At 48.6% G+C, this 26909-nt stretch overlaps 1 protein-coding gene across 3 annotated transcripts in view; it reads left to right on the forward strand.

Annotated features, from left to right (window-relative positions):
- Nucleotides 1-26909, forward strand: part of Znf423 (zinc finger protein 423) — a 321067-nt gene that overhangs the window by 157985 nt on the left and 136173 nt on the right. Inside the window, exon 1 of one of the 3 annotated variants that reach the window (XM_048355659.1) lies at nt 7893-8214. The exons of the other annotated variants lie outside the window; for them this stretch is intronic. The gene's annotated coding sequence lies outside the window, so the exon portion shown is untranslated. Of the gene's footprint in view, nt 1-7892; nt 8215-26909 lie in introns of those variants that run through there. 3 annotated transcript variants of the gene reach the window in all.

Raw genomic sequence — 26909 nt, forward strand, 5'->3', positions numbered from 1 at the left:
GGATGCAGTCCGTCCACTTAGCCATCTTGTGATTCTCTAATGACACACACTGCTGCTGTCCACCAAGCCACATGGTCCTCTGCACCCACAGCAGATTCCTAGGCACTGGGGAGGCCTGAGCTGATGGAAGGACCGCTGAGTTCTCTTCCCACTCGCTTTCTTGGACTCCTGCTCACAGAGGGAAAGAACAGGAACCTCAGCCACGGTTTAATACTAACTTCTCTTTTTGCTCAGCACACAGCTAAATTCCAAATGGATACAATTATTCATGCTAGGACTTCAGTCGAGCCTCCCTCTACATGCAGAGATGTATGTACAGGCATGTGCACATGTGTTCTGTGCTTAGATGTATGTGTGCATATACATATGCATGCGGGTAAGCATTATGTACCCATATTGTCACATAAGTGCTTGCAAACATGCAAAAAGCATGCAAGTCTATACATATCTTCCCATGTGTTCGCACATGTGTATCAATGTGTAGGGACATGTGTGTCCTATGTTCATATATAGGTGCACATAAATGTCCCGTGTTCATATAGTTATGTGTATAAATACATCCAGGTGTGTACCTGTGTGCCTATGTGTTTACACACATGTGGTTTGGCCCCTCCGTTTAGTCTTCCAATCTAATTGCCTTTTTGAAGAAAAGCCTGCTTTAATTTTTAATTAGAAACCAGTTCTGAGAGACCCAGGAGCAGTGACTGAGGTTTTGCTCATCATAGGAGTTTACCTTATGTTTCTCACGTCTAAGTCAGGACAGCTTTGGTTAGGGTGGGCCTGGACAGTGCTGCTTCCCATTCTGGTGTGTGTGTGCGCCAGAACTGGGGCTTGAACTCAGAGCCTGGGTGCTGTCCCTTTGCTTTTTCGTCCAAGGCTGGCACTCTACCACTTGAGCTATACCTCCACTTTGGGACTTTTTGATGGTCAATTGGAGATAAGGGTTTCACAGTCTTCCCTGCTTGTTCTGGCTTTGAACCTTAATCCTTGGAACTCAGACTCCTGAGTAGCTAGGATGGTCTGCATGAGTCACCAGTGCCTGACATGGTGGATGTGCCTTAGTGCTGCTAAATGACCATGTAGTTACTTGTCAATGAGCATCAGGATTTTGCCTAGGTAGGAATCCCTTCCTGCAATTCTAAAACAAATGCCAATGAAGGAGGAGTTGGAGATGAGGTCGGGGTGGCTGAGGGGCTGTGGGGTGCCAGCATCCTTTAGAAGAGATGAGATCTCTGCCCCTTCTGTCTGGAAGCCTGGGAGAAGCCGCAGCCTTTGCCAAGTGGGATTTTGCTGCAGTCTGTTTCTGTTGGGCTGGGGATGCGGTTAGCATATTTGTTGTAGGTAAACTGATATATGTCAGGTGGGGAGTAATTACCTTGCTACCAGTGCGGGGTGGTGAGCATGGGCCCTGGCAGATGTGGGGGAATGGTTACCAGGGCATGGGTGGCTTCCAGGTGGGGCGCCTCCTGGTGGTGCTGGCTCCTACACTGTCCCAGAGTGGGACATTCTTTGTTGTTCCACTTGGCCCCTCTCTGCCATGCAGCAATCTGTGAATTGTTAACTCTGTCTCCCTCCCTCTCCCCCTCTCCTTTCCCCTTTCCCTTTCCCTTCCCCTTCCCCTTACCCTTCCCCATCCCTTTCCCTTTCCCTTCCCCTTCCCTTCCTCCTTTCCCTTTCCCTTTCCCTTTCCCTTTCCCTCCCCCTTCTCCTCTCCCTTCCCTTTCCCTTTTCCCCTTCCCTTCCCTTTCCCCTTTCCCTTTCCCTTTCCTTTTCCCTTTCTGTCATGGGGCTTGAACTTAGGGCCTGGGCAGTGCCCTTGTGCTTTAGTGCTCAAGGCTAACACTGTACCGCTTTGAGCCACAGCTCCACTTCTGGTTTTCTTTCACGGACTTTCCTGCCTGGGCTGGCTTTGAACCATGATCCTTAGATCTCAGCCTCCTGAGTAGCTAGGATTATAGGCATGAATCACCAGTACCTAGCTTGCGCTCTCTCTCTCTCTCTTCCTCCCTCCCTCCCTCCCTCCCTCCCTCCCTCCCTCCCTCCCTCCCTCCCTCCCAGTATGGGGCTTTACTCAAGACTTTGGACTTGCCAGGCAGGTGCTCTGCCACTTGAGTCCCCACTTCAATCACCTTTGCTTTATGTTAGCTTTCAGAGAGGGTCTTATGCTTTTTGCCTGGGACTGGCCACAGACTGATATTGTCCCAAGCAGGACTTCTACATAGGATCATAAGTGTATATCACCACACTTAGTTTATTGGTTGAGATGAGGTTTCATTTACTTTTTCCCTAGGCTGACATGGAATTACCCTCCTCCTAATCTCCAAGTCCTAATTAGCTGGTATTATAAATGTTGGACACTATGCCTGGCCTTGGTTATGATTCTCTTCAGTGACTATGGAGGTCTTACCTTCTCTGAGCCTTACTTTTCTTCTCTGGAAAGAAGGAATAGTAATCAGTACCTAGCCCATAGGATCATCTGTACCCTTTATTAACAGTTGTGAATTCTAGAAAGCCTGAAACCTAGAAATGGGTATGCACATGTGTGTACACATGTAACTCATTTAACAATGAAACTTGATGAGCTGATTTGAAGTTATTTATACAAGGTTTATTATTGTTCCTTTTGTTGAATACTTGATGTTGCAGAAAAAAACCAACATGCAGATCTCCTTTGGGGTACCCCAGATATACCAAAAAATGCATTGTATTGGCTTTCTCAAACCTGAGAAAAACTGAATCCTGGCACATATAGATGGACTGCAAGAATTTGGGGTGAAGGCTGAAGGCTGGCAGATATGAAGTGTGTGCAGCCCCCTATAGAATAAATGCTTAGTAGGTTGTAGATGACACTGTCATGTGACCTGACCAATGGAACCAGATTGCCCAAATTTTCTGCCTTTTACTTCTTTCTTATCTCTCTTAGCTACATAGAGTAGAGCCCTTTAGTCAAGTGTAACACACACACACACACACACACACACACACACGCACGCCATTCCTCTTTGGAGGGAAGTGGGTGTGCTATGGTCATTGGCTTGGTGTTTGGGACCTTAAGGAAGGGTAAAGCCCCAGCATAGCCCTTGGCCAGTTTGGGAGGCCAGGACCAGAGGACTCCTTTCCATATGGCCCAGTCCTGCTGCCTCAAGGCACCATTGGGCTTGTGCTGGGGACGCTGGGCCTTCCTAGTCACCAGAATCCTTGTGCTTTCAAACTGCCTTGTGATGCGCTCGTGGGGCTTGGAGCCCATGTATTTGTGAGAGAAGGCAATTAGGAAAATTGAGGGTGAACCACCTTTTATTCATGAATCTATGTTAACTCCCAAATAAGTCATCTTTGGAATGTTTGCTCCGCCAGATGAATGCTCTCATCTGGGCAGTGTCTGCTTCTGTGCTCTGGGCACAATTCTGTTCTCCAAACAGCTCCTCTTTAAGAGCCCCACACATGAAAAAAAGATCCTTGAGCCATCTAGCCTCAAGCTGGTGTTGTCAGTTAGGCAGTACTTCATCTCCATGTTTGGGTTGTAAAAACCAGCAATTAAGCAAATCCCTGCTCCAGATTCATCATATGGCCTGTGTTGGCTCAGAATGAGGTGGTCTGCTGTTTCCCTCGGAGCACAAAGCTTTTGTGTGGGGAGAGCTGGAGCCTATGGGGAAACTGAGTCTCAGAGAGGGAAGCCTTTTGCTGGAGATGGCACAGGAGGCAAGCTTTGGACTCCTTGTCTGCCCTGATTCACACCAGAGTGACCATGTTAGGCAGGCAGGGCAGCCACTCTTGTCTGTGGTGTGAGCAGATTGCGGCCCTGTGAATTTTATGTAGTTTTGGCCATGAGGGGGTCTGATACCTCAGGGGCCAATGGCCTGGGCAGGACCACAAACAGGTGTAGCGCGCCTGTTTCGAAAGGAGCCATGCACTTTTGGCTGCAGTCTGTGGGTGCTTGCACAGATGGATGTCACAGTGTCAGGCTGTCTGAGGTTCTGGGTGTGGGTGCTGTGTTGAGTGCCGGCATCTTTGGTTTAGGTTGACTGTTCAGCACAGTGCCAACTGACTCCAACGTTGGGAGAATCAGCTGCTGTTCCTCCTCTTCGCCCCGTGGGGCCACTGTCTCATTTGAGGAAGAGCAGGCAGGATTACTTGCTCTAGGTGTCTCTGCTTCCTATCCTAGCGGTGCCCAATAATCCTGCATCTGGCACAGGCACTTTACAGTATAGAAAGCACTTTCATGACCATTAATCTCACTGTGGTCCTGTGAAGGGAACAGGCAAATGTATGGAAACTGAGGCTTAGCAGGAGGAAGACTAGGGTAGAGCCACACAGCCTGAGTAGTGCTTGATTAGCCAGCCTGGCCAAGCTGTTGTATGGGGTTCAAGGTTGGGTGATAATAGCAGCTGTTTTATTTCTTGTGGCTCTCTTCTGAATCCTGTTGTTAAGAGAATGAAGTTTAGGGATCTTCTGGGGGTTTCCAGATGCAACCCCCGCCCCTCTCCCAGGCCCCAACCCAGTTCCATTTGGCCAGGCTCTGGGCTCTGAGTGCTTTGACAGTTGGCTTTGTCTCCAGTTCAGAGAGTCCATGGGTGAGGATCCCACTGGGGCTGTTAAAGAGGAAGGTGGCCCCATCCTACTCCCCGAGGAGTAGGTCCCTAGGTCCTTAGGCAAGCCCTTGCAGAGGTTTTTGCTTCCCACCCCATTTTTTTGTGTGCTTTCCTTAGTTGGAAAGGGAGCAGGGAGGCCAGGCTTGGAGCTAACCACCCCTTTGGTCCTCACCTTCAGTTCTGTGTCAGGGTGGAAGCACTGCTGTGACCATCTTCATTTTACAGTTGAAGTTTGTGGCTCAGAGAGAGATAGTCACTTTCTCAGGCCACGAAGAATGTGAGCCAAGATTCAAACCCAAGTCCATATGCTTTACCCCCACTCTCCACTCTTGTGTGTGTGTGTGTGTGTGTGTGTGTGTGTGTATTTAAACTGAAGGTCTGGGCTCTGTCCCTTAGCTTTTCTGCTCAAGGCTGGACCTCTCCCATTTGAGCCCACTTGAACTTCCAGCTCTTTGGTGGTTGATGGGGAATAGAATCTTGGGGGGGGTCTTTCCTGTCTGGGCTGGCTTTGAACTGGAGTCCTCATATCTCATTCCACTGAGTAGCTAGGATTTTAGCATGTACCACCAGCACCAGTTGCACTATGCTCATTGAGGTGTGATGGGGACAGCTTACAGAAGGGAGCTGGGGCTTCAGCCTGGCCTGCCCAACTGCAGACTCGCAGGTGTGTTTGCTATGGGTCCGGCACAGGTGTGTTTTCTCTGGGCCTAAGCAGGTGGCTGCAGGGCAGCTGGCTTGGAGGAGGCAGTGGGATAGAAATGTCTCTCCTGCCTCTCCGCTGGGCCTTGGGCAGCTGCTGATTCGTGCTTACCCAGCACCCTGGTTCCCTCATCCTGCTTCTTCTTTTCCTTGGTCTCTAGCCCCTCCCCTGGCTTTTTGTTCCTCCTCTTCAGTTGCCCTAATGACTTAGCCCAGGTGGCAAGTTGTGTAGAGAAATGACTCTAGGGAAATAAGAGTCCTTGCTACCAGCCTGGGCCTCAGATGTGCTCATAGTGGCTCTCCCTGGGGGTCTTGTGGGCTGGGCCTCTTGTGCCTCCAGCTGTTAGGCAGTAACAGAGGACCTGAAAGTAGTGTGTGCATGTGAAATTGTTTGTGCTGCATGTAATTGTGTATGTGGTGCGTGTGTGCATGCGGGTGTATAACCGTGGGTTCCTTGGGACTCTCTGTGTGTGTGCATGCGAATGTAGCATAGTGTGTATAGTGTGTTGGTGGTCATGTGTCTGTGTGTGCAGAGGCTTGTGCCCAACGCTTGGGAAGGGATGAAAGGCCTCAGGAACGTATGGTGGTAATTCGAATTTCCTCCTCTGCTGGTTGAAATACTTTTTGTAGAATCTAGTTACACACATGTTTAGATAATTAGAATAAACGGCAAAAGAACAATTCTGTTCAAAGAGACAAATCTGGGAAGTTGGGGGCCGCCCAGGATCCAGGGGGCTGTGCTGTGTCTCCCCAGCTCTCCATGGCCATCTCTACGTTTTGATCACACTGTTTAGAAAATCTCTTTGTTGTAGGGTAAACTGACATTGGCCTACGCGTTTCTGCTGTGAAGTTTGCTGTGTTCAGGGGCCCACTCGGGACAGCCAGGCCATTAGGAGCTGATTAAATGAGCTAATTTTAATTTGTTCAGTGGTTACAGATGCACAGACCTTTCCATGCCCTTTTCTTGAGGCTCTATTTATTTATTAATTTTTCTCCCTGAAAGGAAAGACCTTCAGGTCTCCCTTCTCTCTTCCCATCCCCCCCTTAAAAATAAACATCTGAGAATATTTTTTAACAAGAACTTTGGCTGGGAAAGGGGGCCTGACTCTGACTCTGTGGGATTGGCCTCCAGAGGGGCTGAGGAGGAGCCCCCATTTCTGTGAGCTGGGGCCTGCAGGGTTGGGCCACCCACTGTGGCTGAGTGTGTAGAACCAGATCAGGCTTACTGGAAAGCTGCCTACCAGGTCTGCTCCAGTGCTTGTCCACAGTCCCGAATGATTTCTGTCTCTTGCTGTCTCCTTTGCCTGGGTTAATTCACCCTGTTGATCTACAGAGAGGTTGCTTTTCCCAGGAAGCCTCCTGGGAGTACCACAGCACTATGGGTATCCCCAGTTATAGCAGATTCCCCAACATATCTAATGTCTATCAGCCTTGTTGGCCTGGGAGTTCTGCAGAGCAGGAGCTTTCTGTAGAGTTCATCCCCCGCCCCCAGCACTCAGGGGCTTGTAAGAAGGTCACACACCTCCACTGACAGGTCAATGAATGACAGGCAGGTGGGATGACATCTGCCTTTAAAGAACCCTCCTGCATATCATTCTCTGTGGGTCAGGACCTGATTCACCCATTTTGAATTGTGGGCTGTGGTCATGTGTCCCAGGCAGGCTTATATCCTGTGATGGGAGGTGAGACCCAGTTTTGCCTTCTTGGAATGGGGTATGGATGTCAACTCCAAATCCTGGGAGTGAGGAGCTTGTATCTGTCTTGCTGACCTGACCCCAGTTCCATTGATGCTGGGACCTGACAGCCACATAGAAGGAGACAAAGGAAGAAAATCATACACTGAGTTGGTGTTTCCTTTTACCCCCGCTCCCCCCACCTTTGGGCTTGAATTTAGGACCTAGGCACTGTCCCTGAGCTCTTTTGCTCAAGACTAGTGCTGTACCACTTTAAGCCACAGCTCCACTTCTGGGTTCCTTGTGGTTAATTAGAGATAAGAGTCTCACAAACTTTCTGGCCCTGGCTGTATTTGAATTGCGATTCTCAGATCTCAGCCTCCTGATTAGCTAAGGATTACAGGCATGAGCCACCAATGCCAGCTATGAGTTGTTGTTTTTTTTAATGGCACTTAGGGACCAGTGAGCCCTGGGAGTATAACGTGCCAGCCACAGAAGGAGGGATAGGGGTGGCTGCAGCCAGAAGCTGCCCAGCCCTGCGTCACTGCCTGGATCCCTCCCTGCTTTTATTTTGAACCCCACCTTCCACTCTGGCTTGGGATGGCTTCTGCAAACAGAGCAGAGAATAGAGCACTGGAGCTTCCCTCGGAGCTAAGCAGAGGCCCGCCAGCTTTCAAGGCCTGGTTTCCATTTGTGGAAGGCTAGACAGCACCCCACCCACCCCACCCAGGGGCCTCTGAGGGCCTGTCTCCACCCTGTGCTGGCAGACAGACTGCCACTGAGATCCCTTTTGTGGTCCTTCTTTTAGCTCCAACCTCTGGGACAGGCACTGGCTCTGTGCCGGCCCCAAGCTCCAGAGCCAGCAGGGGGAGGCAGAATTTCCCAGGTACCCCTGGGGCTTGGGGCCTCAACTGGGTCAACATCTGGCTTTGGCCTGCGCCTTGGCCCTCACTGTCTTCTACCTCCCCATCTGCTCCCCCTTCTTCCCCGTGGCCTTTCCTCTCCCCACTAGCTGGATTCCCCGCCAAGGCCACAGCGGGAGCAGCACACCCTCAGCCCATCCTTCCCGGGCGGGCCTGTGAGGCGGGCCTGGTGGAGATGCGTCCTGGGGCTGAGGTCACTGTGGGCCAGGGGGAAGCGCCTCTCCAGCCCTTGTCAGCCCTGTTACGGGTGCTGGGGAGAGGGGCTGGGGTCCTAGGCCTCTTGGTATCAGCCACCTTGCCCCCTGGGCACCCTGGTGAGCAGGAGGGGAGGTAAGTGGAGGGCCAGGGAGGCGAGGAGGGGTTGGCTGGACTGGAGGAGGGAAGAATGAATAAAGCAGGCTGGTGTCTGCACAGGACGCCAAGAGTCCCATTACAGGCTCCTGGCTCCTTGGGAACAAAAACGTCTGGTAGTGTGTCAAATCCAGGAGGAAGGAAACTGTTTTCCTGGAATGTGGGGGAAAGGAACGAGGGGACAGGCTGCTAACGAGGCACTGCTGGCCAGGGTGTCAGGCCTTGTGCCCTGGGAATGGGGCACCCGTGGAAGGACACTGCTTTCTAGATGTGACGCTATGCTTGCCTCTCTCTGGCCGTCCCTACTTGACCCCCATTCCCTGGCCTTCTGTTTCCTCTGTCTCTTATGGGGCTGGCGTTGTTTTTTTTTTGTGTGTGTGTGTGTGTGTGTGTTTTGTGTGTGTGTGTTTTGTGTGTGTGTGTGTGTGTGTGTGTGTCTGTCTGTCTGTCTGTGATCCAAATGCTTTTTTGAGTTAGGCACCTCAAAGGTGCTTGTTTGTTCAGGGCCCCTGGACTCTCAGGTCCTCCCAAGGCCCCTGTCCCTCCTGCCCCTTCCCTGCTGTCCATTTCTACCATAGTTCTTGGCCAGTGGGGAGGCCTCTTGGCCTTGCCCCCCACAAAGCCTTTACACATCAGCCATTGGAGCCCTTTTTGATCCAAGGGGCATGCCAAGAGGTCAAGGAGGCCGGGCTCTGGCTGGTTCCATGGATTCTGGCTGGTGGAATGAAGTGCTACTATTTCTCCTGGCCAGCTTCTCATTCTCTTCAGGAAGGGACTGGTGGGCTCCTTTCTGTTTATGTCGTAACCAGGCTACCGAGATGGCAAACTTGGGTTCTGCAATTACACAGCGTTTCAGAAGCAAATTGATAGGATAACGTGTTATTATTGGCTACTGGGTTAATAGCTATTTTGGCAGGAATACCATTCCTGCGTGGCGTTGCTGGCACAGGCATAAGAATGGCGCGATGGGTGCGTCTCGCCCAGAGCAGCAGACTCCAAGGACCCCAAGGCCCTCCTTCCCCTGCCAGCACTTGCTTGGAGGATGTTCAGCCCTGAGGAACTGTTACTGACAATAAGGCACAGAGAGGTTGAGAAATCGGCGTCAGGTCACACAGTGAGTGGATGCCGGGGGAGGAGGGAGGAGGGACTTGGGTCCCTGTGGGGTTTGGCGTCACAGCTTGGCCTGTGATCTCTGAGGGCAGGACACGAGCCTTTGCTCTGCATATCACATGAACACAGTAGAATATGTAGCCAGGACAGCACACTCTGAGTCCCCTCCTTGGAAGGTAGGCAGATCTAGGATCTGGACTCCCTCAGATGCTGCCTTGGCTTGCTTCCTTACTGACTTCTGTTTCTGCTCAAGTGACACTGTCACTTGTCCAAGGTGGCACCCCATTCTTCTCCCAGTTCTTGCTCCTCTTGTCTTCCTGACACTACTCATTACACATTGCTATATAATTCTTCATGCATCAGCAAGAGTTGGTCTCTCACTGCCTTGTAAGCTCTCTGAGGGTAAGGACTTCGTGGTGGTGGTGTTCACTCCTTGTTCTCAGAACCTCCAGCAGGGCTGGCCCAGGGAGCTCTTATTACTATCTGTTGAAGGAATAGATGAATGGAAATTGCAATGTCATTTTGAAAAATGGCTACCCGCTACAGGTGCCTTGCTCATTGTCTCTCCTCTTGGAGGATGGTTGGAATCAGTTCCTGCTATTCCTGTTCCTAAAAGGCAGTCATTTTCTTAGGATTCATGATGAGATAATTTCTTCTTACATGAGAGTTCAGAGGAGAATGAGGTCTCCATCACTGTGAGGAACCAAGCCTTGATGGAGACAGGACTTATGGGCTGCTGCTGCTCCTGCGGCTACTGGTGATGGTAGGGTGCGTTGGTTCTCTTTTCGGGAACTTCTGAGCATAGGTTTTCTGTTAAGGCTTAGTGTTAAGGTAGTGGGTTGGCTTTCTCTACCATATGACCTTAGCAGGAGTGGTATAAGGAGGTGGTGAAGCAGGGCATGTGTGTGGTTCCTTAGTCCGGGTCCTGCCATCAACCAGGGATCTTCCATGCGGTAGCTGCTGCTGCTCTGGAAACAATGTGTCATGCCACTCTCATTGAGCAGAGGTGGGGCCACTGTGCTACACCCAGACCCATTGCTTTAATCCCTGCTATACCTCCAGAAGGCAGATGGGAAGTCACAGTCCTTTTTCTCCATGGAGAGGCTTGAAGAGGTTCTGTACCCTACCCTGGGTCACCAGCTGCCAACTGGCTGCCGGTGGAGTGGACTTGGAGCTCAGGCTCTCTGAGGCAGAACTGATGGGTGTGGCTAGCCCCGCACTGGGAGCTTAGCCGATACCCAGTAGGCACTCTGAGAATGAATGGGTAGATGACTGGTGGGATCAGTGACTGCAGGAATGTCCCAAGCTGAATCCTTGGTCTCTTGGGCAGGAAGATAACAGCCCTGGCTGGGCCAGGGGAGTGACTGCACTGTAACTTGGCTGGCCTTCCTCCCAGAAAAATATAACTTGGGGCTGTTTGAATGAGTGTTCCTTGTGAACGGCCCACTTATTTGGGGGTTCTGTTCAGTCAGTAAGTTGCAGAAGTCCCTGGCTGGAGAGAGATTCATATTACATATGTGTAGAAGCACATACACATGCACACACCGACCCACACACTTGGAGGGTTTTACCAGAAAATAAATGCAGATTGCATCCCATCTTCACTTATATTGCATTGCTAAGTCTTTCTCTTTTAGAGCAGGGAATCTCAGCTTATTATCTTATTAAATCTATTGTTTGTTCTGCTCTGGTCTGAACAAACAGGAACCCCCTCCCCACCTGGTGTCTCCTTTGTTTTAATGCCATTTCTCCAGGGATTCTAGCTAGGGCCTGGTAGCTAGACTGTTCCTTCTGTCTGAAGCTAGGAGTCCACATCCCTGTGCATACCCGGACTCCCTGGCTCCAAGAAGGTTTTGCAAATAAAAAATGACAAATGTGGTCACTCTGAGGACTGGGACTAATTGCATTCTACCATGTGTGGTGGCCCCAGGCACTCAGCCTGGATGGGCTCTGTTGGGGGCAGCCCCTTTGAGCCCAGGCAGTTAGGAGAGTTGTTAAGGTCATTAACTCTACAGCATCTATCTCATAGCCCCCACTTTATATGAGCTCATTGGAGTGGCTTTCTGCTTCTTCCTTGTGGTTAGCTTCATTCATTCATTCATTCACCTGGGTCAGTTATCATTCATTCCATCATTATTATATGCCTTCTTTAGATGAAGTCTTGACTTCAGTGTTGAATCTCTGCACTGACCCTCTCACCTACCGGCTCATCTATATACATTGTAGTTACCACGTGCTTTCTAGAGGATAGGATACACTCATTTATTCATCTAGTCATTCATACTCTGGTTCAATGTTTATTCGTAGCATAGTTACTTTTTTAAAAACATTTTTTTATTATTATGAAGGTGATGTACAGAGGGGTTACAGTTACTTAAGTCAGGTAATGAGTACTTTTCTTTCTGGACAATGTCCCCCCTTCCATCTCTCTCTCCTAGTGCCTTCCTTAAATTTCAGCATTTAATTCCTCCACTCCTCCCCCCCCCCCCCAGCCTATCTGTTCACATTGTAGTTACCAAGTGCTTTCTGGAGGCTGTGACACACTCATTCATTCATTCATTCATTCAAGCCAAGTTAGTTGGTACAGGCACCCCACCCAAGGGGGGTGGCTCCCAGGGATCAGAAAACTCAAAGTTTATCCAAGCTATCTGCAAGCAGTTCCAAGCCCCGAGTACCACGAGGACAGGGAGATCTAGGTAGTGCTGTGGCTGCAGTGTGGTACAGGGAGAGCACAGTGAGGTACAGTGGGGAGCAGACTGACAGCAGCTGACGGCACTACACACTCAGAGCTCCACCTGGCCCACAGGAGGTCTGTGCTATGCTCACTGCTAGCCGGGCCGAGAGGCACACTGAGGGCGCTGCACCCCCACCTCCTCCTCAAAGATGTGCTTACCTGAACTGGGCTGGGGCACTTCTTCCTCTCCCAAGGCCACCTGTGAGGAGATGTCAGAACTCACACACTGGTCATGTGAAACCCCCAGGCATTGTGTGCATGTTCCAGCTATGGTGTCTCCCTCAGTTTTCTCTTCTGCACTGTGTGTGTGCACATGTGCACGCACACGCTTGCATGTGCATGCACTCTCAGGAATGGTTCCATAAATCCAGCAATACTGAGATTCCATGCCTCTGATGAGTTTGGTGGCTGGGTCTTCTGGGCTCTTCTAGGCTTTCAAAGCTGAAGAGCTCTGTTTCCCAATACAGATGATGGATAGCTGGGTGGGTATTACTCCCCAAGGGATGATTTGAACTTCTGATAATAAACTTTTAAGTCTTATGCAATTGCCTGGCTCTTCCACCGTAACTAACCCTTCCTCAACCTCAGTTTCCTCATCTGTAAAATGAGTAAACAGCTAGCAAATGGATTATGAGTAGTTTCAATGCAGTAAAGCAGGTAAAACATTTAAGAGTGATAACGAGACTATTTAAATCAGCAACGTGTATTGATTTTGAAAAGCTTGGTGTAGGGAGGCGCTCAGGGGACACAGCACATTATGAAGCGGGGTCCCGGCTGTAGAGGAAGGAGGTGATGGTGGTTCAGGATGAGAAGGCAGTGGGCCAGGACAGCAGGGGCCAGGCTGGAAATTGTGGGAAGGGCTGGCAACCCGGGGAAGGCACTGGGGGTACTGCCACAGCGTTGATATCAGAGCTCAGCTCCTGTGACCCCCACCTGGACACTGACCTACCGCCCAGCCCAGCACCATGCAACGTGCCTGGGCAAGGCTGTGCCCTGTAGCTCCCCAGCCACGGCAAACTGCTTTTACTTCCTTTCTATTGTTGTCTGGGTCCGGGCGGCCTTCAGCCTCAGCAGCAAAGCCCATGAGATCAATTTTTTTTTCTGGAGGCGGACACATGAAAATCCAGAGAAAATGGAAATTTTCTCTGCTGAGTCATAGATTTGGCTGAGAACAAAGGGTGAGTGGGACCCACACATGGCTGTGTGCTGGCACCCCCACCTACCCACCTACCTGGGGACCCCAGAGCTCCCCTCCCGCTCTTCCTGGTATGCTAGCACCAACATGTACCTGGCATGCTAGGGCCCTCTTCCTTCCCTCTGAGGACCTCTTCTTCCTGCAGAGTCTAGCCTCAGTCTTCTCCTGTTTTCAGCCAGGTGTGGTGCTATGAACACAGTAGTCTGTCACAGAGGACATATACGATTTGCCACTGGCCCGGTCACACAGCCTGGAGAGGAAGGGGGAACAAATCAACAGCCGAGCCAGAGAAGAGCTTTCTGGGGGTTCCCAGGCTACTTCTAGAAAGGAACAGCCCACATGTTGGGCTGCTCACACATTTGTTTTTAGTAGCTCTGCATTAGCCATGATTCCACACTATTGTTCTTTGTGGTTCTGCTCAGGAGTAGCACTGCCACCCTTTTGGCAATTTAAAGAGGAAAGTTGAGTCTCAGTGCACAGGCTAACATCCTGCAAGCTGCCTCACTCTCCAGATGCATGTATGAAGGTCTGGGCTGGGGCAGAGGATGATGGCCTGGGGCTATAGAGCTTACTCCGGAGCCCCATCCCAGCATTGCCTCAGGCTTGTGCTCTAGGCCCTTTGTGTGTGAGCTTGAGACAGGGTAGTACTCTACCACTTGAGAGCCATGGCTCTACTTAGGGCTTTTTTTTTTTTTTTGCGGGAGGTGGGGGGGGTGTTAATTGTAGATAAGAGTCTCATGAATTTTCCTGCCCCAGCTATCTTTGATTCTAGCTTCAGATCTCAGCCTCCTGAGTAGCTAGAATTACAGGCTTGAGCCACCAGTGCCCAGCTTTGGGCCCAGTCTTAAAGAGACAGAAAGCACATGCAGGCTATTCACTCTAGTTGTAAGTCACGGGCACCAGCAGCTGGGATGCATGCCTGTGGCTTCTGCACTCCTAAGTATCATCCTGTGTGAAACAGCACACGCTGGTAGCTGTCTCTTGGAGTTGCTGACAGGCGTGGATGGGGAAGATGCATTGCTGGTGCTGAGACTGAGTGCTTTGGGGAGGCCCTCCTCCTCCCAGGTGCTGGAGGAGAATTCAGACAGCCTCTGATGGTGCTGGATGAAGCTTTCAAGGAGCAAATCTGTGACTTGAGGTCTGAGGATGTGTGTACCCTGCACGGGACGTCTCATCCTGCAGCTCTGAGCATCCTCCCTTCTATCTGGGCTGAGAACAGAACATAGACTCCTGTCTGGCCATTTAGCTTGGGCTGGTGCCTCTCAGTCTCCTCCCCAGAGGCCTGGAGTACTCCCACACACCCCATAGAGCATAAGAGCAGATCTGAGGTGGGCTATTGCTGACCTATACAACTCTAAACATGTATAGCAATCCCCACAAATTTCTCTTTTCTCATCTGTGAAACGGGGCTGGTAATAACAGCTTGTCAGACTATTGTGAATATTAAAATAAGATAGTATATGGCCGGGTGCCAGTGGCTTACAGTGGCTTAGCTACACAGGGGGCTGAGATCTGAGGATTGAGGTTCAAAGCTAGCCCAGGCAGAAAGTCCATGAAACTCTTATCTCTAATTAACCACCAAAAGTCAGAAGTGGGGGTAAAGTGCCTTGGCCCCGAGTTCAAGTCCTAGCAGGGGTGTGTGCACTGGTATGCAAGTGTGCATATATGTACATACACATAGAATAGTATGGTGAAGGGCTGGGGATATGGCCTAGTGGCAAGAGTGCTTGCCTCCAACACATGAAGCCCTGGGTTCTTTCCCCAGCACCCATATACAGAAAATGGCCAGAAGTGGTGCTGTGGCTCAAGTGGTAGAGTGCTAGCCCTGAGCAAAAAGAAGCCAGGAACAGTGCTCAGGCCCTGAGTCCAAGGCCCAGGACTGGCCAAAAAAAAAAAAAAAAAAAAAAAAAAAAGAATAGTATGGTGAAATGGACCAAATTCCAAAAACAATTTCAGCATATACTGTGAGCTCTTTATTATGCCTATTCATACATATACAGTATGTGCTATATATGATGTGATGTTATATATAACATGTTACAAAATGGAATATATGAATTCTTCAATGCCATCTCAAAGCTCAGATTTCTAGGTCAGAGGTACCAAATGGCTTTCTCTGACAGTGGGTTTTGTGAAAATTATATTCCAGTTATTTCTCCCTGGGCTAGTGATAGATCCCAGGGTCTGGTGCATGCTGGACAAGTGTGCTACCACAGAGCCAGCCTGCATAATTCAGATTTGGTGGTCCATCTGCTTGCTCATCCTTAGTTTGTATTGAACATTTCTTTCACTCACATCTCCAGTAAGGAAGTCACAAAATTTCTGTGTTCTATGGAAGTGGCAGGTGAGTCCCAAGCCCAATGTTGTTGTTGTTGTTGTTTTAACAAAGGTGATGGAGCTTCTGGTCCAGCTGGGTGAGAGGCCTGGGGTGTTCCTTGGGCTGTGCTGTATTCTTCTAGGGCCAGCTATACCTGGAGGGGGCAGTGGGAGTCAACGGTGGTATTTGAGAGCTCTCACTTGCCCCACCTCTGTTGCAAGCATTGAGCTGCAGAGACCTGAACTTGGAGCAGGCTCCACCCCAGTGCCCTGCCCATGACCTCCCCCAGGTACCTGCCCTGAGCTTAGAGACCTGCATCAAGGTCTCTGGGGATTTGGGCCAAGGCTTCGGGTTGGAGATCTGCTAAGGTGGGGCCCTGTGTGGCAGCAGGCTCGTAGGACAGGTGTCCCCCTGTTCTGCAGTTCCAGGCACCTTCTTGTATAAGTGCTCCCTGGATGAGCTGGGCTGGGCTCCTAGGGGCATTCTGATCCATTCTCCTCTCCTAGGGCCTGGGGTCTGGCTCTCTAAAGGGCAGGAACATGACTGTCACTGTCCTGCAGAGCCACACCAGGGAGGGGACAGAGTATGTGATGACCTAGGTTCTGACTTGGGCTTTTTGCCTTGTAGAGCCTTGGGAACCCTTCAGCTACAGGCATTGTGGAGAGGGGCTGGCCTGAGAAATTGACACCCGCCCCTCCTCCCCCCAGTCAGGTCCTACTTACAAGGTCTGATGTGGGAAGAGTCTGCCATGTGGATAGGGCACAGGGTTTAAAGACAGAAAACTCTCATCAAGTCCCCAGTTAACCTTAGGGGTTGGGAACAGCAAGGGAGGTGGGACCATGTGAGTTGGAAGTATGTCCTGGCTAGGTGAGCAAAAATCCCACTGGGGTCACACACCCATGTGTCACAGGGCTACATTGTCTAAGTGCTGCAAATTGAAGAGAGCCAGGCAGGTTTGAGGGAGGAGAAACTGGCAGAGAAGGTTCAGCCTCTGAGTGACAGACAGACAAACTGACTGACTATATACTATGCTCACTTTTCTAGCTTCTGCCCTTTCCTTCCTCATCATTCTGGCATCCAAACATGTCTCTAGAGGGCTGGGGATATGGCCTAGTGGCAAGAGTGCTTGCCTCATATACATGAGGCCCTGGGTTCAATTCCCCAACACCACATATACAGAAAATGGCCAGAAGTGGCGCTGTGGCTCAAGTGGCAGAGTGCTAGCCTTGAGCAAAAAGAAGCCAGGGACAGTGCTCAGGCTCTGAGTCCAAGCCCCAGGACTGGCAAAAACAAAACAAAACAAAACAAAAAAAACACAAAAAAAACATGTCTCTAGATTCCTCATGCTCCCTAAAAGACAGAAGTCAAGATGATTCATTCCAGGATGAGAGGAAAACCCAGCTGGGGTGGACTCACCAAGGATGGTACATCCCTCCTCTGTGCCCAGAAGGGGTGTGGTATACTAATTATATTGGTCTTCATCTGTGGGCACTGATGTTGCCAGTTCAGATCCTCAAGACTTCAGGGTGATGGAGCCAAGTTTCCTGGAGATGGGGTCTGCTCATAGGTTAGTGATTCATTCATTGGTCAGAACTGGAGTTAGAGGAGATCCAGAGAGGGCAGAGGGCTGGGAGTTCACATCCTATCAGGGCCACTAGGATTGGTTAGTTGCTCAAACACTGTGGGCCAAGGGTGGAATGGGGCTCCTGGGTCCCGCAGAGCAGCATTTTGGGCCCCTGTGCTTGGTATTTGGGGAGTCAGCTCTCCACATTCCTCTCCTGAGTCTGATGTACTGATTGCTTGTTGCACCATTTTCTCTCCTAACTTTGCTCCAGCCTACCCTTTTTCCAGAGGCCTCCTTTCTGTGTGGATTGTCCTCTGTCTCTGATCATGGGTGCACCTCTGCCTGGCCTTTGGCAACATTTGAGGGTCACCCATGCTCCGAGTCACCTAGAATACATTTACTTCATTTTGCAAATGGAAAGCTAGTATTGTTTGCTCTAAGTGAACAGACACTTTTAAAGTAAGCAAAAAGAAAAACCAAAGTAAACCCCACATTTCTGTCACTACAGGCAGTAATGTTCAGGAATCATTCTGGGAATGTTCTGGAAGTCACTCTTCTACTTCTTAGACAGTTTACATAAAATAAGAACAAGGAAAAGCTAGGAGCTAGTAGCTCAAGCCTGTAATCCTCGTTACTGAGGAGGCTGAGATCTAAGCATCATGGCTCAAAGCCAGCCTGGGCAGAAAAGTCTGTGAGATTCTTATCTCAAATTAACCACCAAAATGCTGGAAGTGGTGCTGTCGCTCAAGTGGTAGAGTGCTAGCCTGGAGCAAAAAAGCTCAAGGACAGTGCCCAGGCCAAGTCCTAGCCCCAGGACCAGCATAAAGCCAACCAACCAAACAAACCACAAATAAACAAACAAACAAGACAAACAAAAAAGGGAGCAAGTAACTTTTTGTCTAACCTAAAGAAGATGCATTAACATTATGATCTGACACAATTAGAGAAGTTAAAAAAAAGCAGATTACTTGTTTTATGCACCCACAAACACTGGTATTCAAGGCATTATACATTGGACAACAAAGGATGGTGACTCCTAAATGACAGGAAACAAAGATGTGAGGACTGAGTGGTTCCAATTTATTGCCTCAATAGGGTTTCCAGACCATCATTTAAGGAAGGGAACCCATAGGATGCGGGAAGGTCTCTGAGTCCAGGAAACGGCATTCAGACTCACTGAGCTCTGACTCTGTGTCACAGAGAGCTGATCCTGGGACCTGCTCTTTCCTTGAACTGTCAGGCAGACATTAGAGACAACACCAGCAAGAGACCTTGCCCTTTGCCTCATCCCAAGATTGAAAAGGGAGAGGACACTTTCTCAGCATCAGTGTCATCGAGACCCTTCCAATTACCCCCTAAAACTCACTGTGGGTTCTAGTCATACTAGGCACCCCATGTTTGGGGGAATATCACCCATGGAGAGCCTACTATATCTTCAAAGCCCAATTCAAGGACTTCCTTCCTACCTTCCAAGATGGTGTCTTTTTTGTCCTCACCTGGTCCTCTCCAGGATTAGATCTATCTGGAGCCTTCTGGCTTTCTTCAGGAGAAGCTTTCTCCAATGCCACAGAGACATGAGCCCACCTGGACTTGGACCCTGAAGACCCCCGGATACATTGGACAGTCATCTCCTAAAGACCTAGATGAGCCCCAGGGAAGTGAGGAGACAGAGCCTGCCTCCCACCAGGCATGCACAGGGCACTGCCCTTGGGATGCTTAGGAGGTGGGCTCCAAGTAGCCAGCCAAGTTTGAGTGGGTGATGATGACTAGGTAGAGTACATCTTTCTTTTTTAAAAAATCACTTGTGGGGCTTGAACTCATGGCCTGGACACTGTCTCTGAGCTCTTTTGCTCAAGGCTAGTGCTCTACTACGTCCAGGTTTCTGGTGGTTAACTGGAAATAAGAGTTTCATGCTGGCTTTGAACTGCAGTCCTCAGATCTCAGACTCCTGAGATCTGAGAATACAAGCATGAGTTACCAGAGCACGGCTAGAGAGCATGTTTGTTGAGCACAATGGCCTGAATGGGGCTCAGTGTGTGGACAATGGGGCAGAGCGTGCCCAGTGCCCATCTGATGATAGCCAGTAGTTTTGATAGATTTCTGGAGAAACATGAAATCATTCTAGTTAACGGTCTTGTCTTCGGAATCTCAGATGTCTGAGCTGGGGACAAGGGAATAGTGACAGTGATCAGCAGTGCCTTGGATGGCAGTGCAGACTTAAATGTAAAGCCTGGCACTGTGTCAGCCACAAGGGGCACTTGAGTAACTGAGTCCTGGACCTAAAAAGGTACGTGGGACACAAGAGCAGCCTAAACCTTCAAATGTAAGTAGGCAGTGTCCTGTGGTTAGGGAGGGGGGCTGATGGTGGCAGAGGCAGTCTGAGAGTGCTTCTTGAAGGCAGTGTCTTGAAGGCTGTCCATGTTAGCCAAGACAGAGCTAGCATAGAGCTCCAGGTGGCAGCCCAGAGGTGCTGCTCACCTTGCTCCCCAGAGGTTCCAGAAGAGGACCCTCTGCTCCTCACACAGCCTCAGCTCCGCATGTCCGCCACAGTTCTGCAGCAGGCACAGGGCATGCCCAGACACTTCCCACGGACTTCTGGAGAGCAGCAACAACTCGGGCAGTTCAGATACTTAACAGCAGGGAGAATGCTATCCAAACGCCTAATCCCAATCAGAGGCTTATTTTCTCACAGAAAAGCTTCACCTATACTTAATAGTTTTAAATTGTTCCGGGTACCAATTAGACTTTTAATTTTGCTGTTCCCTCCGGCGGCTGGAGGATGTGTGTGGTTTGTGTTTAATCAGAATTGAAGCTTCTCTCCTTTTTTCCTTTTCTGTGTTCTGGGTAGAGGGAAGAAGGTGAGACTGTTTCAAGGGTTCTTTCTATTGGGGAGAAATGCTGGTCAGCTCTGCCTTTGGGGTTCTCTGAGGGGTGATGAGATGTCCCCAGAGCACCAAGCGTGGGCCCTCTCCCGCCTGCCTGCCTGAGCCGATCTGAGCTTCCATCGCCACAGTCCTGCCTGGAGAATCCAGCACGGCGTTAAATATATGGATTCCCAAAAATTTCTGCAGCAATAGGGTGAGTTATTATTGATTCACAGAGCACGACAAAACATCGCTGCATGAATTAGCAAACAGCTGTTTCTAATTTGAGTTTAGAACGGTACACAGAGGAACTTGCTTCTCTGCTCACTCCTTTCATTTATAATGAATTTTAATCACCGCTACAGGTGAGAAAAATGTAGAAACAAGCTTGTATCTTGTGGAAGAAACAAAGGAGAGACAGATGCTAACAGATTTCCAGTCTGTGATAAAAGGGATGTTTCCGTACACTTTACATGTAATTAGAGCACAGCTGTTTCCAGTCCTGGGTCCACGAACACGGCCGAGCATAGGCTCTGGTGATCTCCAAAGGGAGTGAAGAAAAACAGTGATTTAGCCCCAAAGCATTTTGCTTGCTCTCCAGTGGAGCAGAGCACCCTTTGCACCCGCCTTTGGTACCAGCGCGATTCTTGAAGCTGATGGAGAGGACAACTCCTTGTAAGGAGCAAGCCAAGCATTGGGGCTGCTGGGGGCAGCTTCCGAGGCTCCTCAGCTTAAAGCACCCAACCTTTGGGGAGCTCTCTCAGGGGCATATTGTGGGAGGGTCTTCCTTTCTGGCAGGAGTTGATCATAATGCTCCTCTTTAGCAAGTTTGATCACAGCCAGCTCTCAAGTGAGTTGATAACTGCTGATTTTTTTTTTCTGTCTCATAGTCTGTTTAGTTTCTGCAATAAAACTCCAGCGCAATTGCATTCATAATATCAGTGCTAAGTAAATTTGCTTAAGGGATATGTAACATCCAGGAGGCTGTGTGTTCTTTGAGGTCAGAGGCTTCAAGGGGAAAGACAGGGCTCTATGTCCTAAGAGTCTGATAGCCCGTGGGGACAGTGCCCTACAGTGCTGGACATAGTGCTTGTGGGGCTGAGGTTAGCCCCATCCATCCACCATACAACAGAGACCCAAGTCTAAGCCATAGTGTGGCAGCTGCGACTCTGCTTTTTCTGTCATGATTGGGTTGGGCTCAGCGATCTCAAAGGCTGCTGTGACCTCTGATGTCCTGAGGTTGTCAAGGCTCTTTGGGTATTGATGCAGGTAGAGTTTCCTTTGTCATGAAAATCAGCCATTGCCAGAGTGACTGGTGATCCATTCAAGCCATAACTCTTGCCCCTCCCCTCCCTCTCTTTCCCTCCTCTTCCATCTTCTCTCTGTGACTAACCACCTTATGGTATTGGGGATAGTTTTACACATTTCAGAACATTATCACATGGAACACTTTATGAACAATCACTTCATTTGTAGAGCAACTCTGTAGTTGAGATGATTTTTGTCCCATTTTTCCTCTGTGAATCTGAGGGAGGGGCATTAACTTGATCTAGCTCAAACACATGGCAAAAGGTTGGTGAAAGCATGAATCTGGGGGTTTTAAACCCAGCCACTGGCCTTTTAGCATAGTAGAGCACAGATGCCCTCATGGCCTGAGATCGCTAGGATTGGTCCCATGGGCCTGGGCATGCTGGAGAGCCAGTGTCCCTCATCCATAAGAGGAGCCATGGCTCAGCTCCGCCATCTTTGTTCTGGAAGCCAGGAGTGAGCCAGACACAGTGGCTCATGCCTGTGGTCCCAGCTGCTCCGAAAGTGAAGAATTGCAAAGTTAGCACAAGACCTTCCGCGAAAAATAAACTCAAAGGCTAGGGACTCAAGTAGATTCCCTAAGTTTAATCACCAGTATCACAATAGAAAATGGGAAAAAACAGAAAAAAAGAAGGAAAAGAAAAGGAAGACCAAGAGTGGATGTGGAGTTTTTGTTTTTATTTTTAAAATGACAACAGAAAAGGACTCAGAGTTCTTGATTTGCAAATGTTGGGATTTTTACCAAGTCCTTGATAACTGGTTGGCTCCTAGATTGACCAATGCCAAGACAGCCTTGAGATCCTTGACCCACTGCTTAGGTCACTATTGTTCCCGTCTGTGTGGCTCAGGTTCCTAGGCTGAGTGCTAGGCCAGCTTTTCTCTCTCCCATCTGCTAGATGCTGTTAGGGTAGGACCTAACGGTGCTGTTCTGTGTCTTCATCTGCCAGTGACCATACAGCTTAGTGTGTAAACCTGGCTTATTTGAGCATGAACGAACAGTCACAGCCAGATGCTGGTGGCTTATACCTATAATCCTAGGTACTCAGGAAGCTGAGGTCTGAGGATTGTGGTTCAAAGACAGCCTGGGCAGAAGACTCTTATATCCAATTAACCATCAGAAAACCAAAACTGGAGCTATGGCTCAAGCGGCAGAGCAGTAGCCTTGAGCAAGAGAGCTCACAGACAGTGCCCAGGCCCTGAGTTCAAGCCCCACGATGATGACCACCACCACCAAAAAATCATTAGCTGGAGGGGAAGCTAGGTGTCATCCTGGGACATCTGAGTGTGTGGCAGCCAGTATGCTTGTAATGTGGGATAACAGTGAACACAAATTCACCACAGCCAGGCAGACTTACCCCGAATATCAAGTGAGATCATGGGTGTGAAGTGCTATGTAGGATTTTCAATGCTACTTAGATGATGGAATTTGTTCCAGAACCTCACTGATTTTCTCTAGCCAACCTTTGTCAGTGCTTTGTAGCACTCACATGGACTACTTTGTGAGGTGTCTCAGTGGGGGAGCTCATCTGTGGTCACACAGCTGATAAGTGACAGCCCATGCACATCCTGAGCAGGCCTGTGGCTGTGGTGTCTCCCAGATGTCTCCTTGCAATTGGCTTTGTGTCTTTGAGCTTAAGCTGTTGCTTTGGCTCTTGGAAGATTGATTAAGGGCCTCAATGGCAGTTATTTGTTGTCTCATGGGATTCCAGTGACCAGCAACCCCCACCCCCACCCCCCTGCCAAAGGCTGGGCACACCTGACTCAGGTTTTTAGGTTTTCATTCTGTTGGTGCCAACTGTACCTAGGAGATCAGGCAGGAGATGGGCTTCTACATCCTTCTGGGGTAAGAGTGCTTTCTCCCTGCTTCCAGCTTTGGGGTGCTGACCCCTTCTGCCCTGTCTGTAGGTCTTTCCTTCATGACTTTTCCCTAAAGCTTCATGGTCCCTGCTTTAGGCCTTGTGGCTGTTTGGGGACAGTGATGAACTTACATCCCTAAGGACCCTGAGATCCCTGGCAGGGGATGGGTAAATCTAAGCTGTGGTTATTTTTACTAATAATACAATTGTAATTCAAGATTTCAAATGGGTCTGCTAGGCCCACCTCCTAGGAAAGAACCTCTGGCTTCCTGGTCCTTTTTCTTTGCCAAATTCAGGGCTTTTATCCACATCACACCCTCTTCTGTCCCTTTAGGAACTTGTATTCTTTAGATGCACTTCTGCCTACTACTATTAAAGAGATTATCTCCCCCCCGCCCCCAAATCTTCCAAAGCTATTTCATAATAGCAAAAATTTGAGCTTAGTATAAATGTTAAATTAAATGCGAACTTAAGTAGTAATGAATCAAAGACGTTGGGTAGATACCGACATAGAAACCACTCAGAGGGCCAAGATATAGAACAGACTCAACAAACAGATCTCAAATGAAAAAACCAGAGTAGGAGTAGTGGAGAACTGGGATACTTGACAGTCTTCATTCTGTGCCAGGGGCAAACATCATTAATCAATCACAGTTACAAAAGCCCTTAGAGATTTCATCTGATTCTCTCTTAAGAGTTAATGGGAAGACACACTTGCCTATGCTTGTGCACTGCTAGAATCTGCACCTCATCCAGGACAGGGTCTCACCTGATGTAGCTCACGGTTCCACCCTCAGAGTTTGAGTTTCTATTCTCTTAACTCATTTTTTTTTCTGTTCATGAAAGGTAGCACATGCTTACTGCTGAGTAGTTTTGTACGATTTGGGGAGTCTGGTAGATTTCTTTCAACTCTCTGTTCTTTTTGGGCTAACCTGGAAGAGTGTCTGCTGTTGTAAAAATCTCAGGAGCTTTGTGGGTCTCCTATATACATCATGGGGAACTGCTCCATTAGAGGACTGGCTCCTCCAGAGACCTTCTGGATATTCCTGTCTCTATCTTTGGGTTCTGCTGAGATAGCTCGAGGGCAATGCCTTCACATTTCCCAGATGCTGTGGTTTGGTCTACGAGATCTGTGAATCTCAACCTTCATGTCTTTCCAGGCCTTTGTGTGACTCAGTACTTTGACCTTTAGATTTTTTTTTTTTTGAGACATGGGCAAGATGTCACACCCTCAATTTTATCTCCAGAACATGCTTTCTTGAAAGTCAGACCCTTCATTATGATCTCGCAATTTGAGAATTTATAAAATAATTAATTCTCAGTAGTGCCTTTCTGTTGAAGAGTTCCTCTTTCAATCTATCTTTTTCCTTTCCTTTTTATTTATTTATTTTTATTTTACTGTCAAGACCAATAAAAACCAGGCCACATCTTCAAGATTGTGCTTATATAGCTAACTATCCAAGTTTATTCATTTAAGTTCTGTTTTCCATATGGGATGGGACATGGTTCCCCCTGGCTTTCTGCCACTGTGTATCTGATAGACCTTTCCTTCCATTTTCAGTAGTAGTTTCCTGGCAACCCTTCACCAAGAAACCTTTGACACATCTACACTTCCCTTCACAGTCTGTCTGTGTTGGCCTGTAGGATTTTCTAGGGCGACATAGATTTTCTCTGTCTCCTTCTGAGTCTTCACTACCTAAGTAATCTATATTTCTATCACTCTGCTCAAGGCTGTCCAGAGTTTAATTTTCTTTTCCATCTTCCTCAAAGTTCTTCCAGCCTTTGAGTTCTGCTTAGCTCCAGAGTTGTTTTACACTGCTAGGCATTTGTTCGGTAGTGCCCTACTTCCCAGTACCAATACTTGTTTTTCTATTGTCCCTGTAACAATCCACTATGTATTGTGGAACTTTAACAACAAAGTCTGACAGAGATACCACTGGGTTACAGCTGGAGTGTTGACAGGGCTGTGTTCCGTTCTGGGGCTTTAAAGGGGGAGACATTTCTTTCCTTTTTCCATGTTCTTGGCTTTGTGATTTGTGTTCTCCCCTTTTGTCTTCAAGCCTGGCAGTTGCCCACTGGGTCTTTATCACAGTGTGTTGCCCTGACTCCTCTTCTGCTTCCCTTTTCTGCATTGATGAGCCCTTGTAAAAAGACAGGGGACACGCCCAGTTTATGCAAAACAGTGTGGTTTTGTTTTTGTTTATATTTTTTGGTGCCATTCCTGGGGCTTGAACTCAGGGCCTGGGTGTTGCCCATGAGCTTTTGTGCTCAAGGCTAGTGCTCTACCATTGAACCATAGATGCTCCATATCTGGCTTTTTGGTGGTTAATTGGAGATTAATTTCATAGGTTTTCCTGCCTGGCCTGGCTTTGAACTGTAATCCGCAGATCTCAGTCTTTCGAGTAGGTAGAATTATGGGAGTGAGTCACTGGCGAGTGTATACTAATTGTTTTGTTGTATTTCCACACATGTACATAATGTACTTTGATTAAATTCATCCTCACTATTACTGTCTTATCATCCCTCCCCATAAATAAATCTTATAAACTACCTGGCATAAGATGTACTAGATGGCCCAGTTAGAAGAATTTGACAAATACCAATTAATACTACAATTTCTACCATTCATAAAGAAAAAGTTCACTAGAGATCTTATTTCCATTTCCCATAAAGATTTTTATTAAAAAATAGTTGTTATTCAGTTTGATAATAAAAATTTGAAAAAAAATAGTTGTTATTATAAAGGTGATGTACAGAGGGGTTACAGTTTCATAAATCAGGTAAAGAGTGCATTTCTTTTTTGGATACTGTCATTCATTCCCTCGTTCTCCCTCAGTTTTTTCTTGCCATCCTATATCCACAAGTTGTGTAGTTCATTTTCAATCAGTGTCCAGTGAGTACTATTGCTGCATTTGTTTACCCCTTGCTCCTCCTTTTAAGACAGTCTGTTTTAAGGTCAGCTGATTAGCAATTAGAATTCCATTTCATCTTGAAATATAAGATGTCTGTAAGTTTTAGGAGTTCAGATGGGGATGTCTTTGGGGAGATTATTATTCTGCCTACCATAGCCCCCAAGTTTGGTTTTATGCAGGCTGTTTAAGCAGCCCGATCTCGCCTCCATCTAGTCAGGCAAAGAGGCCATCTGCATTCATCAGTGCCTGGCTAGTCTGTCACCCACCAGTGACTCTGCCTCAATGGCAGTTAGGTGGGAAAGCTTGGAATCACCATCTGGCTCAAGCCCATTGTGGTTGGCAGGAAGAGAGGGTAGTTGCTGTAGTGGGTCCAGACTCTGAACCAGTACTTGGTCTGGGTAAGCAGTAAAGTCTAGGGATTAGTAAGTGGGAAGGGACATCTGCTTAGTATGCATGAAGCCCTGTGTTCAATGCTCAGCATTATGAAACATTGTAGCCAGGCACCAGTGGCTTAGACCTGTAATCTTAGCTGTTCAGGGATCAAAGTTTGAAGCCAGTATGGCAGAAAAGTCCATGAGACTTTTGTCTCGGAAAAGCTGGAAGTGGAGCTATGGCTCAAGTGATAGAGCACAAGCCTTGAGCAAAAAACTCAGGGACAGCACCCAGGCCCTGAGTTCAAGCCCCAGTATCTACACTGGTACATGAGTGCGTGTGCACACATATAGTTGCTTTCCTTATTAGACCCTCAATTTGTATATAAAGTGTGCGTGTGGTGTGTGTGTGTGTGTGTGTGTGTGTGTGTGTGTGTTTGTGG

The sequence above is a fragment of the Perognathus longimembris genome, chromosome 10 (assembly GCF_023159225.1).
Source record: "Perognathus longimembris pacificus isolate PPM17 chromosome 10, ASM2315922v1, whole genome shotgun sequence".
NCBI lineage: Eukaryota > Metazoa > Chordata > Mammalia > Rodentia > Heteromyidae > Perognathus > Perognathus longimembris.